This window comes from Neoarius graeffei, chromosome 6 (genome assembly GCF_027579695.1).
Source record: "Neoarius graeffei isolate fNeoGra1 chromosome 6, fNeoGra1.pri, whole genome shotgun sequence".
Lineage (NCBI taxonomy): Eukaryota > Metazoa > Chordata > Actinopteri > Siluriformes > Ariidae > Neoarius > Neoarius graeffei.
In genome coordinates, this window is record NC_083574.1 from 66,271,263 (window position 1) to 66,287,303 (window position 16,041).

Sequence of the window (16,041 nt, forward strand, 5' to 3'; positions counted from 1 at the left end):
TGTTGTTGGTCTTAACAACTCCGCCCCCCCGCTGACGTAAGCGGTTCTTTCCTCTGGCCCAGCAGAGAGTTGGTGCTAGCCTGGAACCGGTTTTTCTGGCCCCAGAGCCAGTTCTTTGCCAGTGGAAACAGAAAACCCGGTTCCAAACTAAGCACTGGCCCCGAACCAGCCCTGGAACTGCTTTGGTGGAAAAGGGGCACAATTAACCTAACCTGCATGTCTTTGGACTGTGGGGGAAACCCATGGGGACACGGGGAGAGCATGCAAACTCCACACAGAAAGGCCCCCGTCGGCCACTGGGCTCGAACCCAGGACCTTCTTGCTATGAGGCGACAGTGCTAACCACTACACCACTGTCCCGCCAAAGTCATAATTTATGGTGAAAGTAAGAAATACTGTTACCAACTTGCTCAACTAAGACTGATTTGACTTCAGTGATTGTGGGTTGACTCTCATTAAAACAGGATAGGTGTTATAACTTCTGCAACATACATGTACATGCGTGCATTTTCACTGATAAAACGTAAAAGGCTAATTAAATAATCAGATGAACTGAGTCAATCACATTCTGAAGCAAATCAAATAATCTTATACCAGTAACTTAAATATACAATACAAGTTACATGTATTAGTCTAAATGCAGGTAAACAACGTGTTTTTGTTTTGTATCCAAATGAGAGTTCGCGCTTACCCGTCTGTGTTTTCGCTTCTTGAAGGCCGATCTTGTGGCCGATTGTTTTGAAACAATCTGACTTTCATTTGTTCATTCAGTTCTCTGTTCATTCGCTTCTTTCACGTAAGGGTGAGATATTGCTGCTGAGGCAAGCATATCCAGTGGAGAAATCAGATGGCTGGTCCACTCATTCACCATTTTCTCCATACTGAGTACTCAGCCATTACTGCTCGGCTCAGGCAATTACTAAAACCCAGGACGGGACGTCACCGGTTTTAGTAACAACTGTGGGGAGGTCACTGCTCGAGCGATATGTCACGTCCCGTTCCGTCCCGGGTTTTAGCAACAACCCTCGGCTCACACTTCGGGAGAACTGGTGCAACTGAACTTACTTTCCTTTTCTTGTGGTTTTCTTTTCCTTTAATTGTTGGTACTGCACCCTCTTTCAATACAGCCTTATAGCCAACGCTCCTCAACAGATCAGAGGTCTCGTACGAGTCCTCAGTGAAATGAGCAGAGAAGAGACCACTTCGGAGGCGCCCAATGTGCCCGTGAACTCGCAAAATGTGTTCAAATTTTTGCAGTTTGAACATTCTTGGGCCATGAATGCAACGTAAATCCACCTTCTGTCATGTTGCTGCACCGGCCAGCAACACATCTATGTGGCATGGTGATAAATTAGCTCAAAATGGAGGATTGGAGTTGCAGTCAGCTCTGTGTTTTAGTATAGCGGAAATGGCGATGAGACCGATAGGTTTCCTGCTGTGACGTCACAGATGTCAAGGTCATTCACTCAGACTGCTACCTATATGAATCACTTTTAATAGTAAAAATTACTATATTAGATTTACTGTTAACGCTTAAAACTATTCCTGTGTCATTCTTGAGGTCTCGGGCATTTATAAACGAAAGTGAGGCCATGGCTCTGCGTATTTCCTTTACAGGAAAGACGGTATCTGGTTGTCCCCCAGAAGAAATTATCATGTAATGCTTGATGTCACGTGCAAGGGGTTGGTATTCAAAAATTTTGGAGAATGATTCAATAAGTTTAATTGTTTCTTGCAATTATGAAGGTTGGTCTTGTATGAACAGCAGTATATTGTCAGTGTAAAGACTAATCTTATGTCTTTTTAATGTTTGAATTCCTTTTATATGGGTGTTCTGTCGAATGGCTGCTTCTAATGATTCAATGAAAATGAGAGAGTGGGAGGCCTTGCCTTGCCTACCTGTATAGCGTGAAGCTTTGTGAAGTAAGCCCATTAGTGATGACAGTGGCCGAAGGTGAGGTGTAAAGAATCTTGATCCAAGTAATAAATGGCTCTTCAAAGTCAGAGCTTTCTAATGTGGCAAATAGAAATTTGTTTTATTCTATCTTTTTCTGCATCTCGGGTGGTTATGATGGTTCTTGTTTGCTATATAGTGATGAGTTATGCTTGAACAGTGTGTCTTGCTAGACACATCTATCTTTGATAAAGCCAGTTTGAGCTGGATGGATTATTGATATTAACTTTTTTTATATTCTCTGAGCGGGCGGCACGGTGGTGTAGTGGTTAGCGCTGTTGCCTCACAGCAAGAAGGTCCGGGTTCGAGCCCTGTGGCCGGCGAGGGCCTTTCTGTGTGGAGTTTGCATGTTCTCCCCGTGTCCGCGTGGGTTTCCTCTGGGTGCTCCGGTTTCCCCCACAGTCCAAAGACATGCAGGTTAGGTTAACTGGTGACTCTAAATTGACCGTAGGTGTGAGTGTGAATGGTTGTCTGTGTCTATGTGTCAGCCTTGTGATGACCTGGCGACTTGTCCAGGGTGTACCCCGCCTTTCGCCCGTAGTCAGCTGGGATAGGCTCCAGCTTGCCTGCGACCCTGTAGAACAGGATAAAGCGGCTAGAGATAATGAGATGAGATGAGATATTCTCTGAGCGAGTGCCTTACTGATGTTTTTTATATGTACATTGAATAGAGAGACGGGACAGTAACTGCATGGTTAGGTTGGATCTTTGGTTGTAGGAAGAGTGAGATTATGGTGATCGTCATATTTCCTGCAAGTCTTGTTTTCTTTCACTTATCATTTGGTAAAAAATTGGTGCTATAATTGACCAAAAATGTTTATAGAATTCAGCAGGTAATCCATCAGGTCCATATGGTTTATTATTAACCATAAGCTTGAAGGCAGTGGAGAGTTCGTCTTGTGTTATTTGTGAGTAGAGCATTTCTTTTCTACAGGATTTATTTCCCCTTGTATCTTCCATGTATCCCCCAGTGTACGGTTCTAAAGTTCCTTGAAAATGTAGAATGTTGTCTATAGTTCATGCAAAAAGACCCCCTCCCCCACTTCAACCCCATGGCCATGGCTAGAGATGGTCCATCCGACACTGATGCCCCTATGCGTGTGTAGAGCACTTCTGCTGATGCCTCGTATCAAAGTATATATCACTTTTAAGGAGAACCACGTGACTGATACAGTTGGTGTGTTGGTCATGGGACAGAGGTGTCTGTGCGGTATATAAAGCCTTGGTCCTTGCTCCTACGGCCGGTCTATGTGCAAAAAACGCAAAGAAACGCACGGAGGGCGCGCGTGTGACGTGCTGATTTTCGAGCCGTAGACTGGCCGCAGACCGGCCGCAGAGGTTCTTTGTCATGTCAAACAAACTCTACGGGCGCTTACGTTTTTTTCAGGTTGCAAGACAAACTTACGGTCTTGTGTGTCTTCCGTACGGCGGACGTGCATCTTTCGTACGATTTGCTGGTGTCAGGTTTGGGCAAAATGTCAATATTTTTCGTACGTCACACTTGCGGATTCCGTATGTGTGTTGTGCGCCCCACATACGTAATTAGTGCGGCCAACGCACGTTCAGATATTTCATATGTCATCCATGCGTGTCAAGTAAGTCGGCCGTGCATTGGCCGTACGGCGAGAGGGCATCAATCGCACGAAAACTCGGGTATACATGTCAGCCTCTAGCTGTGTGGGGATCTTATTTTTATTTTTGCTGTGATGGTTTGCTGTGATTTATTTGGGTTGCTGTGATTTTGGTGTGTTCACATAATTGGTTGATTGCTGTGATTTCGCTGTGTGCTGCTAATTGACTGCTACCTACACTGATCTTGTATTTGCGGCTCTCTAATTGCTTAGATGGATCAGCTGTTTGGACAATTATTACCTGACCTATTGAAGCACTTGAAAGACGAAGGGGTGGGGTATAAAAAGGGGACCTTTTCAGTATTAAGGAGGAGTTCAACAGGGCGTGAAATCGTTAAGAGGTGCCCGTGGACGGTGTGAGGCCGGTAACGGCCCCCGCCCTGCCGGGGACGCGGACTTCTCGGAGTCGGGTTGTTTGGGAATGCAGCCCAAAGAGGGGACGTGGATTTCTCGGAGTTGGGTTGTTTGGGAATGCAGCCCAAAGAGGGGACGTGGATTTCTCGGAGTTGGGTTGTTTGGGAATGCAGCCCAAAGAGGGGATCGGACGCCGCAGCAGATGCGTAGTTACCAGTGGAAGATCAGCAGGCAGATTGAAGGAAGGAACGAATGGACGAATGAACGAAGGAAGGAATGAACAAACGAACGAATATACAAACAGTTTTTCTCTGCCTGCGCTGTGCTGTTTCCCTGATTTACTGCCTTCTTTTGAGGTGCATCGGCTGCGGACTTAGGAAATCGTGACCTAGCCAACGGGAATCTGGAGTCAACTGTACTTAATTCAACACTCGCTAACGACAGGGTAAAGGGACGCAAGACTTCTCCTTCCCTGCTGTTTTTGCCTTGTTGTGTACGTCGGCATTGTTTGATGCTTTCTCTTTTATTGCCCGAGGTGTGCGCTGACGCCGGGCGAGCCATAGACGTTTTTGGGAATCCCCCGCTGCTACCTGGACACTGGAGCTGTGACGTCACGCGCAGGGCTTCCCCGCGCATTAGGCTTCCCCACGATTTCAGCGCTTCTGGGACTGGGATTCCTCTTTGCGCGGACTGCGCACTGCTGAGACGGGACAATTTTATTTTTCTTTTATTTTTTTCTTTCTTTGTAGCTTGGTGCTATTTTTAAAGGATACTTTGGTTATCTATTTACTAAATAAAGCGTGCATTTTTTTTAAGCTTCTGTTTTTGTGATCCTTCTGTGTCCTGGGCATTTGCTGTTAATTAAAGGGTTAAAAAGTGCCTTACGGCCGACATATAAAGCTGCAGGGGTGCCCACGGCCATTTGTACACGTAGGCTTTGAGAGAAAACCCAACCAAAGTATGCCGAAATATATATAAGGTCTGTGTATCATCAGCTCATTCAAGTATTCCATTCAATCTGGAAAACGAAAAAACAAAAAAACCACTCAATATTTCGTTTTCCTGTTTTTCTGTATGACAAAAAAATGAGGGATTGGTGTTTGTTTTCCTTTTTCCAACTCAAAACAGAACAAATAATAAACAGGGAAACCAAAACGAAATAACTCTAATTTACGATTATACGAGCAACTTAACTTTCATTTCAGATAAAACTAAATTCATTTGCATTCATGTCAGTCTCAAGAATTAGTTCTTATTCATACATTATAATTTTTTGCGCTCATTCAGGCTCCTTTTACTGGAAGCAAAACTCTAGGAAGATCATGGCTGTTCCCGAGTCTGACTTTCAAGCTGTCCAGCAAAAGAAGCGGAGAATCTCGTAAGTTGGAGTGCCAGTGACTTGTTACTCCTCCTCATATTTTCCTCCTGACATGAGTCATCATAAAATGCTAAGCATGTCCTCTAATAAAAAGCAAAGTTGGTCTGACACAATATGTTGAAAGCGACAAAATGAATGCCATGTTGTTATTATTTATTATTACTATTATATTGAGATAATAATAATTAAGAGATCATCAGCTTAACATTAACAGCTTAATATATTAAATGAATAGGATGTATGAATAAATTACTTGATATATACATGCAATTTTTGTTTCATAGACGCAGAGATGATGGACTGTCGCTGAGGATCATGGGAAGGCTAATGTAGCGTGGGGAATAGAGAAAATCAATAATCGTAAATTAGTTATTATTTTGTTTTGGTTTCCCTGTTTATTTGTTCTGTTTTGAGTTGAAAAAAAGAAAACAAACACCAATCCCTCATTTTTTGGTCATACAGAAAAACAGGAAAATGAAATATTGAGGGTTTTTTTTTCGTTTTCCAGATTGAATGGAATACTTGAATGATCGGATGATACACGGACCATATAACCCTCTCCAATCGCCGCAGTGCGACAAACGAACGGCGTTGGTATGCACAACGTACAGATCGTGCGCAGTTCTTGCAACCTTCATACGAAGCCTGCATGGAACGCACGGTCAGTACGATTAGTGCACGTTTGAAGGTGCGTTGGCTGTACGAATGAAGTGACAGCCGTACGTCCGAGCAGCCTCAGATTTCGTGCATGGTATGCACATTCGACTTCCGGGTTGTACGTTGGGTGCGCGGTGATCTTACTCCTTCATGGTCACCACAGCTACGTTCTCCACGAACAAAACAAAAAAAAAACGCAGCGATTTGGGAAACGACAAAAATCGCACGGCCAAAAAATCGTACGTCCGGTTGTGACCGAGGCTTAAGGAGGTGAAGCTTTGACTGACTTTTGGCTCAGTTGTGTTAATAAATGAAACCTACCAGGAAACCTACCATTGAGAATATTTTGAAATTATAATGTCCAGTATGGGAAGGAAGTATTATTTGTAAAGAACACCAAATTCAACACACTTCATTCCCATTATGTTATGGTGATTTGTTGATTATTCATATTTTCGGTTAAAAGTGAAACTTATGGAAACTTCTTGTTTTAGCACTTGAATCAGTAACCACATTCATTACTTTGACAATGCATCACTAAGGTTCCCACTAGCACTTGTCACGCTTGTCATTGACGAACATAATCCATCAGTAACGAAGAGAAAATTACTCGCAGTTATCACAGTAATTAATGTATGTCATCTTTATCATGAAGTCATCTTTTCTAGAAATCACTCCACAGATCCCTGCGTTTGCTGAAATCTAACTGCAGTGAAGACAGTGGGAAGCCAGAGTGTAAATAATGAGCACGTGCTTGTGACCAATAAAAATCGACTACACACAATGACCAAATGAGTGCCAAGCTTTTGACTAATTGCAGTGCGTCTTAATCGACCTGGTGTGTTGTAATTATTTCTGCATGAACCAAGCAGTGGCGCAGTCTAAGCTGATGAAGTTTTTTAGGTGGTCTTCTTCAAGCACTGATGATGATGGTTTAAGGGCCGAAACAGCCATGGGGGAGGTGCACTCGGAGCTCCTACCGTTCCCTAGCACGTTGGACAGTGTCGGTAATCCAGGGGTCTGGTTAAAAAAAATGAATGAATGAATGAATTTATTTATTTCAAAGATGTATAAAAAATGCATGTAACTATTTGTACATACAAAAGAAAGAAAACGAGAAATTAAAAAAAATAAAATAACATAAAGAGCTAAGACATTACAAAACACCGCACATTGTTCGAAAAAGGAGTGGGAAGAAGTACAATACTTTTTTTTAATTTCCCACCCCTTTTTAACTACCCTGAAATCCTAACTACATTAATACACCTATAAAAATATATACCATATATACACTTCATGAATATCTATATAAAATATATAATTACAAAAATAAATATATACTACATACCATATATACACTTCATACATATCTATATAAATATATAACTACAAAAAATTTATATATATAAATATATTACACACACACACTATATACCAGATATACACTTCATAAATATCTATATAAATATATAATTACAAAATAAATATATACTACATACATATCCCTGTAAATATAAATATATAAACTGTCCCCATAAATAAATATATACCATATATACCATATACTAAGTTAGTTTTAATATAACAATCAACCCTATTCTATTTATAGATTTATCCCTCATCATCCTCCGTTAACATACTTCCTCTTCCATGTACTTGTTTAAAAATATTTTTTGTACCTTTTTTTAAACAGATTTATATTTGCACTTTTTTATTTCTGTCTCCAGTCTGTTCCATAAAGTCACCCCACAGCTCGATACGCACATGCTTTTCATATTTGTTCGAACCTTTGGTTTTTTTAAAATTTAGGTCTCCCCTTAGATTATATCCCCCCTCTCTTTCACTAAACATTCCTTGTATATTTTTTGGCAATAGATTATTTCTCGCTTTGTACATTATTTGTGCTGTTCTGAACTTGACCAAATCCATACATTTCAACATGTGTGATTTTATGAATAGCGAGTTTGTGTGATCTTTGTATCCTGTTTTGTTTATTGTCCTTATTGCTCTTTTCTGTATTGTACATATCGGCTGTAGAGTGGTTTTGTAGGTGTTTCCCCAGACTTCGACACAGTAAGTCAGATATGGCAAAAATAACGAGTAATATAGAGTACGCAAAGATTTGCAATCAAGAATATGTTTTGTTTTCCACAGAATTGCCAAGCACTTTGCCAGTTTTGCTCGTATGTATCCTACATGAGGTTTCCAGCAGACTTTATGATCCAAAATCACACCAAGAAATTTAATTTCCTGTACCATTTCTATCTTTGTATTTGTCTATTATCAATTCTACATTACAATCTATTTTGTGTCTCCCAAACAACATGATCTTTGTTTTGCTTAGATTTAATGATAATTTAAAAAAATTATCCAAAAAAAAGCCAAAATGAAAGTGCCGTCAACTGCAGCAAGTGACTGAAGGGAGCTATGTTTTGGGCGGTATGGCATGTTGAGTTCCTGTGGTGAACGTATGATGAAAAATGCGGTGTCATGCTGTGGTCATCTTTTAAATCGACAGGAAATTCAAATTCCTTCACTGTTGATTGTTCCAAGATTCTTTTTGACTCTGTTCAATTGTAAATCTAGTTTTCTGTTGAAGTAAAGGGAGTCATAATACCTCTTTTGAATAATTCCCTGCTAAAATAACCTTAAATAAGCTCAAACTAAAGAGGTTTATTTTAGCTTGATTGTGCACAGTGTGCCCAAAATCAAGTCTTTCTTATTAGAGGCTGAAGTGGAGCCGAAATTTTATATGTAATGGAGTAGCTTATACAAATATTTGAATTATGCAGTTTTTGGTTGGTAATGAACCTATATTAAGTCCAGTTTGATGTATGGGTAACTAAGAAAAAATACAGACTAAGTGAAGAAAAAGTGAAAAATACGTGTTTGACTTGATTTTTCAAGGAAAAAAGTGGAGAATACTTTTCAGAACCCACGGGGAACCCTACATCACACATGTTCTATCCATATATTAGATAGAATGACATTCAGCTATTACTTCTGTAATCCACCAGATGTTGCTGTTACATGACAGCAATACACACTTCCTGACACAGGAAGGAGAATGGGTTATGTGCTTCACGAGGCTCCCGTCACTAGCCACAGCCATACCCATGACTCTTTGGCCATGCCCATGTCCTTGCCCACATCCATTACCTTGACTGTCCTTCCTTCCTTGTCCTTTTTCTACCTGTGCCTGTACCTCTTCATCTTCTGACCCATCTGAAGGCATAAGGCACATTTATGTCCGTGTAGGGCTCAGGAACAAAGGCTATTCAAAGTGTCAATATTTATTATGCCGAAATCTAAAATTTGACTGTTAACCCATACAATGTATCCCATGTATCTCAAAATTGTGACTTGCAACTTTCAGCTGGTTTTGTAAAGGAGGGCCACATTGTTTATAGTAGAGACAAGAGGAGACCTTGCAAACATTAGCTGGTCAACCAGAATGTGCCTAATCTAGCTGTTGAATGGATGTTTAATTTGCTTCTCTGTTAGGAATGAATTCATACACTATGGGTTTTCAATGACCCAGTAGGCTAAAGTGAATATCTGTTATACAATGAATAGAAAGCAATTTTCATCTCATCTCATTATCTCTAGCCGCTTTATCCTTCTACAGGGTTGCAGGCAAGCTGGAGCCTATCCCAGCTGACTATGGGCGAAAGGCAGGGTACACCCTGGACAAGTCAGAAAGCAATTTTTTATTTTTTTAATTGATAGACATTGTAGGGCTCGACATTAATTTTTAAACCCGCTTGCCAGGGGTAAATTTCCACTTTCCCCCTATTTTGTGAGTACTTTTTATTTTTAGATAGATAGATAGATAGATAGATAGATAGATAGATAGATAGATAGATAGATAGGAAAACCATAGAATAGTTGTGAATTGCAACATAAAATGAAGATCACACATTGAGTTGAAGTTTGGTTATTGATTTAAGTTTATTATTAAGTTTGGTTATTGGTTACTTTTTACTTGTAATGGACAATAGCAGTTTTATCCAGAATAGTTTTTCCTGCCTTAGTCAATTTATTTCACATGCATGCAGCTGTTGTAAAGTTCAGTATGTTTGTGTAGAACTCTGACTGTAGATTCATTACTCAATAATTTAGAAATCATAAAATAGAAATCTATAACAAAGTTTGTATGAAGAAAACAAGGTGCCAAGACTTTTGAACAGTACTGTGTCTCATCTCATTATCTCTAGCCGCTCCATCCTGTTCTACAGGGTCTCAGGCAAGCTGGAGCCTATCCCAGCTGACTACAGGCGAAAGGCGGGGTACACCCTGGACAAGTCGCCAGGTCATCACAGGGCTGACACTTATGGCCCTTTTCCACTACCCTTTTTCAGCTCACTTCAGCCCGACACGGCTCGCGTTTCGACTACCTCAAAACAGCACGACTCAGCTCACTTCAGCCCTGCTTAGCACCCAAAACTCGCACGGTTTTGGAGTGGGGCTGAAGCAAGCCAAACCGAGCTGAGTGAGGCTGGGGGCATGAGCAGACACTCCCCTGTGCACTGATTGGTGAGGAGGAGTGTCCTCACATGCCCACACACGCCCCGCGAGCACGCTGGGATCTGTAAACACTGTAAACCCGGAAGAAGAATAATTACGAGAGTTTCTGAAGCCTTATGCGCCTCGCCTCATCTATACGATCTTGCCAGTATCTGTTGGCGTTGTCGGTGACAACAAGCCACAGCACCAAGACCAGCAACACTAACGACTCCATGTCCTCCATGTTTATTGTTTACTATCCAGGTCGTAAGACTACCGCTTAAAAGATCACTGATGTCACTGTTTGCGCCGCTTAACGACATCACGTGATGTCCACCCACTTTCGCTAACTCCACCCAATGTGTCCACCCACTTCCAGCCAGCACGGTTCAGCGCGGTTGTAGTCGAAATGCAACTCCAACAGCCCCACTCAGCTCGACTCAGCACGGCACGGCTCAGCCCGACTCAGCCGTGTTTGTAGTGGAAAAGCGGCAATAGACACAGACAACCATTCACACTCACATTCACACCTACGGTCAATTTAGAGTAATCAGTTAACCTAACCTGCATGTCTTTGGACTGTGGGGGAAACCAGAGCACCCGGAGGAAACCCACGCGGACACGGGGAGAACATGCAAACTCCGCACAGAAAAGCCCTCGCCGGCCACGGGGATCGAACCCGGACCTTCTTGCTGTGAGGCGACAGCGCTAACCCCTACACCACCGTGCCGCCCCAGTACTGTGTATAAGGATATTTATGTATCTTTTTTTTGTTATATTATCCACCTTTAGGTTTAAAGAAAAAAAACACGCTGCGTCATGACAGACAGGATAATGTTTGAGTTTAAAATTTAGTGTGTAGGTTGTGGGTGTTTTGTACAGACCTGGCAACCTGCAACTGAATCAGTGTAGCGGGTCTGTCATGATGCAGCGTGTGGTTTGTTTGTTTTTTCTCCCCTTTTCTTTTAACCTAGAAGTGGATGATATAACAAAAAAAACAAAAACAAAAAACCCAGAAAAAACCCGATATATAAATATCTTGCACAGGACTGTGTTCCTTTAATAACAGAAACAAAGCTCCAGCTCTCTCTGCTCTTAACCTGTTCTGTTTTTTCAGGATTTATCGCACATCACTCCTTGTTGAGTTTTTTTATGTCCGAGTTGTTTGAAACCAATCTGGGTTTTCTGTGTCGAATAAAGAAGCTGCTTCACCTGTCAGAAAATCAAACACTTTCATGAAGGAACTAACTCGAATATGAGCAGGAAAAAAAAAAAAAACGAGATTCTTAAGCAAACTCTTCCATCCTCACTTCCGACTTTGTTTTTATAAAATATGTTTTAAATACAATCGTGAATTTCTCTGGTGTTTTCAGGCTGAGCGCCTCTCGTTGTATTCTTTAACCACTCATTTCTTCGTTGTTCTTGAAGCATTTGCTTCTATTTGTTAACATTTTTCTTGATCGCGGGGAGACAGTAATGCCTTTTATCTATTTCTATGTTTGAATAAGCAAAAACAGCACAAAAATTAACCATACTGAAGACAGATTAAGCCTTGCTTGCATGAAAGATGGTGTCTGTCTGACCCCAGCTGTATTTATCACGTGATGCATGACGCCATGCACAGGGGGTCTATAAACAGGATGCATACCATACTACAACAGCGGGGGTGTATAAAATAACTTGCAAAGCAGTAAATGAAGCCGAGACTAAGAAAACAGCCAAGACGCAACAGCGGATATGTAGTGAGGGATGCTTTTAGGAACTGAAATAAAAGATCAAAAAAACAAATTTTTGTGGTGCTAGTTCGTAATATATGCTCATTCCAACTTGCCCAGTCGGGCATGTCGGGGACATATCCCACTTGTCCCGGGCAATCAGACAGTCCTTAATGTCGAGCCCTGATGGTAGCATTGGTGAGCTGTTTCATCCTGTAACCTGTGCAATTAGCAGCAGTCAGCCATTCTGCAACAGTAAATTATAAACAGACTTTTGTTTCAGCATTCTTTTACATTTTAGATCTGCTTTTTGCATTGTGGCATTTGAGCTGTGTTGCTTCCGCCGACGGTGACATCATGTGCATTCCCTCCCTAGTAAGTTATTGTGCTCTCTGCTGGCTAAACAAAACAAGCACGGCTAGGGCAAACTAAGACAATGCGGTCTAATGATCATGGTTAAACTTTTTTATTTTTTATTTCCATGATTTGACTCCTCATAAATTTTATACCACGGTTTATCATTGCACGATATATTGTTACAGGTCAGTTCACATTTTTAAATAATAAAGACATAGGGCCTCGACTAATAATTTGTATATTAATAAATCACAGTTTACCAATGCAAAGATATTAGAAATGATGCATCCTGATTTCATCCCCAATTGTATCCGGTGAAAGCTTTTTTAAATTGGGGCAATTGCGTTGTGAACTTATCAATTAGTGCACTGATGAGAATCTGTGAATCTTACCATTCGTATTCTGCAGGGACAGGGATGCACACACACCAAATAAATGTGAACCTGCTCCAAAACGCAGTTGATTTGTTAATCAGTGTATACATTTGATGTAGGTATAAGGGCAAAATTGCCCCCACCCAGCTAATAATACAGGGCGTTACATGTCTCTACAGCAAAGATCCATATGGCAACAAATAAATGCACTTGAATTGAAAAATCTTGAACCATAAATGGAAAATATCCCTTGAAATGTCAGGTGACTTAAATGTACTCAAAAGATTTCTTTCCTTTCCAAAGTAAATCTCCTGACATTTAAGTCACCAGACCTTTCTTAAATTAAATAATGATCAAAATCTTTTATACACATGCACAACATATTTCTACTACAGGTTAATTTCATTAATCTTCCAAACTAGGTTAAGGGTAATAACTTCATGTGGATGAAAGTGTTAAGAAGCTTCACCAGTAAGGGATTTATAATCTAAACTTTATTCATCCCTTGGTGGGGAAATTTACATGTTCCAGCAGCTCACAGATAGACTCAGAAATAGACAGTAACAAAATAAAACAGAGTGCAATAAAAGTTTTTTTTTTTTTTATATATAAAGTAAAAACACGGGTCATGTATGTAATGTACACATCAAAATAAGAATGGAACTTAAGAGTAGTACTTCACCTGAAGTAGCAATATTGCACTCATAAAATACTAGCAATTGAAATAGAAATATTGTACCAGGTAGTGAATGTTATTGCACAGCGTAACATAACTAACGAGGGTGGAATGTGTGTAAAGCAACCAATAAATGACCAAAAAAGTACAGGGTATGAACATAATTGTACAGAACAGTTATGAGTGTGAGACATGAATAAGAAAATACTTGCAAATGAAAATATTGTACCAAATACTTGTAAATGAAAAGGATATGGTACCAAATAATAATATTGTTGCACAGCATAAGTCGATAGTGCTGAGATGCAAATAAAGTGACAAAAGGTGATGGTGACCTTGAGAAACAGTGCTACATTATGCCAGGCCGTCATTGAAACGTCTGGCAGCAGTTAAGATGAAAGATCTGCAGTAGCGTTCCTTCTTGCACCATGGGTGCAGCAGTCTGCTGCTGAAGGTGGTTCTCAGGCCAAGTTTACATTAGACCGTATCTGTCTCATTTTCTTCGCGGATGCACTGTCCGTTTACATTAAAACGCCGGGAAACGGGAATCCGCCAGGGTCCACGTATTCAATCCAGATAGTGTCTGGTCCGGTGCTGTGTAAACATTGAGAATACGCGGATACGCTGTGCTGAGCTCTAGCTGGCGTCGTCATTGGACAACGTCACTGTGACATCCACCTTCCTGATTCGCTGGCGTTGGTCATGTGACGCGACTGCTGAAAAACGGCGCGGACTTCCGCCTTGTATCACCTTTCATTAAAGAGTATAAAAGTATGAAAATACTGCAAATACTGATGCAAATACTGCCCATTGTGTAGTTATGATTGTCTTTAGGCTTGCCATCCTTCCACTTGCAAGTGGTAAGTGACGCGCATGCCCGACATGCACTGGGATCACACACACAGCGGCTCAGTCCCGAATCACTACTCGTGCGCTTCACTCACGCGCTCTGTGAGCTGCGCAGGGCCGGAGTGCGCACCCTCCAGAGGGCACTTACTGTTCAGGGCGGAGTGATTTGGAGCGCAGGATGCCTGCGGAGCCGAGCGTATCCATGTATTGGCGTTGCTGTGTGCACGCGAATCGTGTATTGGCGTTGCTGTGTGCACGCTAATCGTTTTAAAAACGTTAATCTGATGATCCGCTGATACGGTCTAATGTAAACCCCACCTCAGAGTGCCAACAGTCTCATGGAGGGGGTGAGGGGTGTTGTCCACAATTGACATTAGCTTAGCTAATGTCCTCCTCTCACACACCACCTCAATGGAATTCAGAGGGCAGTTCAGGACAGAGCTGACCCTTTTCACCAGCTTGTTCAGCCTTTCCCTGTTTCTTTGTGCTTCCACATCTCCAACAGACCATGGAGATGATGACAATGTCCTCAACAGAGTCTTGCACACTCCGAAGGACCTCAGTCTCTTCAGTAGGTGGAGACGACTTTTGCCCTTTTTGTACAAACCATCTGTATTGTTAGTCCAGTTTATTGTTAAGGTGAACACCCAGGTATTTGTTTTCGCTCATGATCTCAACATCCGTACCCAGGATGTTCACTGGTGTACTTTCCTGTTGCTCTCCTGTGGAAATCGATCACCAACTCCCTTGTCTTCCTGGCGTTCATGTGGAAGTTGTTACTTCCACACCAGTTGACAGTTATTGATGCCCCCCCCCCCCCCCCCCCCCCCCCCCCCGTATTTCTGTTCGTTCCCCTCTGACACACGTCCAAAAATGGCTATATTGTCAGAGGACTTCTGGAGGTGGCAGGTGTGTGTATTATATCGGAAGTCCGAGGTGTACAGGGTAAAGAGGAAGGGAGAGAGTACTGTACCCTGGGGGGCTCCTGTGCTGCAGACTACTAGGTCAGTCACAAAGTCTGACATACTGTGGTCTGTTAGTGTGGTAGTTGATGGTTCATGCAACCAGGTGATGGTCAACTCCAGCTCCTTCCAGCCTCCCCCTGAGCAAAAATGGCTGAATTGTGTTGAAAGTACTGGAGAAGTCAATAAACATGACCCTCACAGTGCTTCCAGTGTCCTCCCGATGTAACCAGGATCCATGTAGATAACAGTATTCTCCACACCAATGCCTGGTTGTTATGCAAACTGCAGGGGGTCCAATTCTGCACTTATGAGGGGTTTGAGGTGGTTGAGGATAATCCTCTCCATAGTCTTCATCAGGTGAGAGGTCAAGGCTATAGGTCTAAAATGGTTTGGCTCCCTGGGGTGCACAGTCTTTGGAACCAGAACCACACAGGTGGTTTTCCACAGGACGGGAACCCTTTTCAGACAGAGGCTCGAGGTTGAAGATTTGCAGAATCACTTCACAGAGCTAGTCTGCACAGTTCCTCAGCAGTCTGGAGCTGATGCAGTCAGTACCTGTAGCCTTCCTTGTTTTGTTCTTCTTGAGCTCTCTTCTCACCTGATCAACTATTATGGAGAGGCTGCA

At 41.9% G+C, this 16,041-nt stretch overlaps 1 protein-coding gene and 1 long non-coding RNA gene across 2 annotated transcripts in view; both read left to right on the top strand.

Moving 5' to 3' along the window:
- The window catches only part of dhx34 (DEAH (Asp-Glu-Ala-His) box polypeptide 34), a 156,515-nt gene that overhangs the window by 5,526 nt on the left and 134,948 nt on the right, over nucleotides 1–16,041 (top strand). The gene's annotated exons all lie outside the window — the stretch shown is intronic.
- Nucleotides 2,434–4,754, top strand: LOC132888065 (uncharacterized). The gene is made up of 2 exons (XR_009654897.1): nucleotides 2,434–4,384; nucleotides 4,475–4,754. It is a non-coding gene; the product is annotated as an uncharacterized LOC132888065 (long non-coding RNA).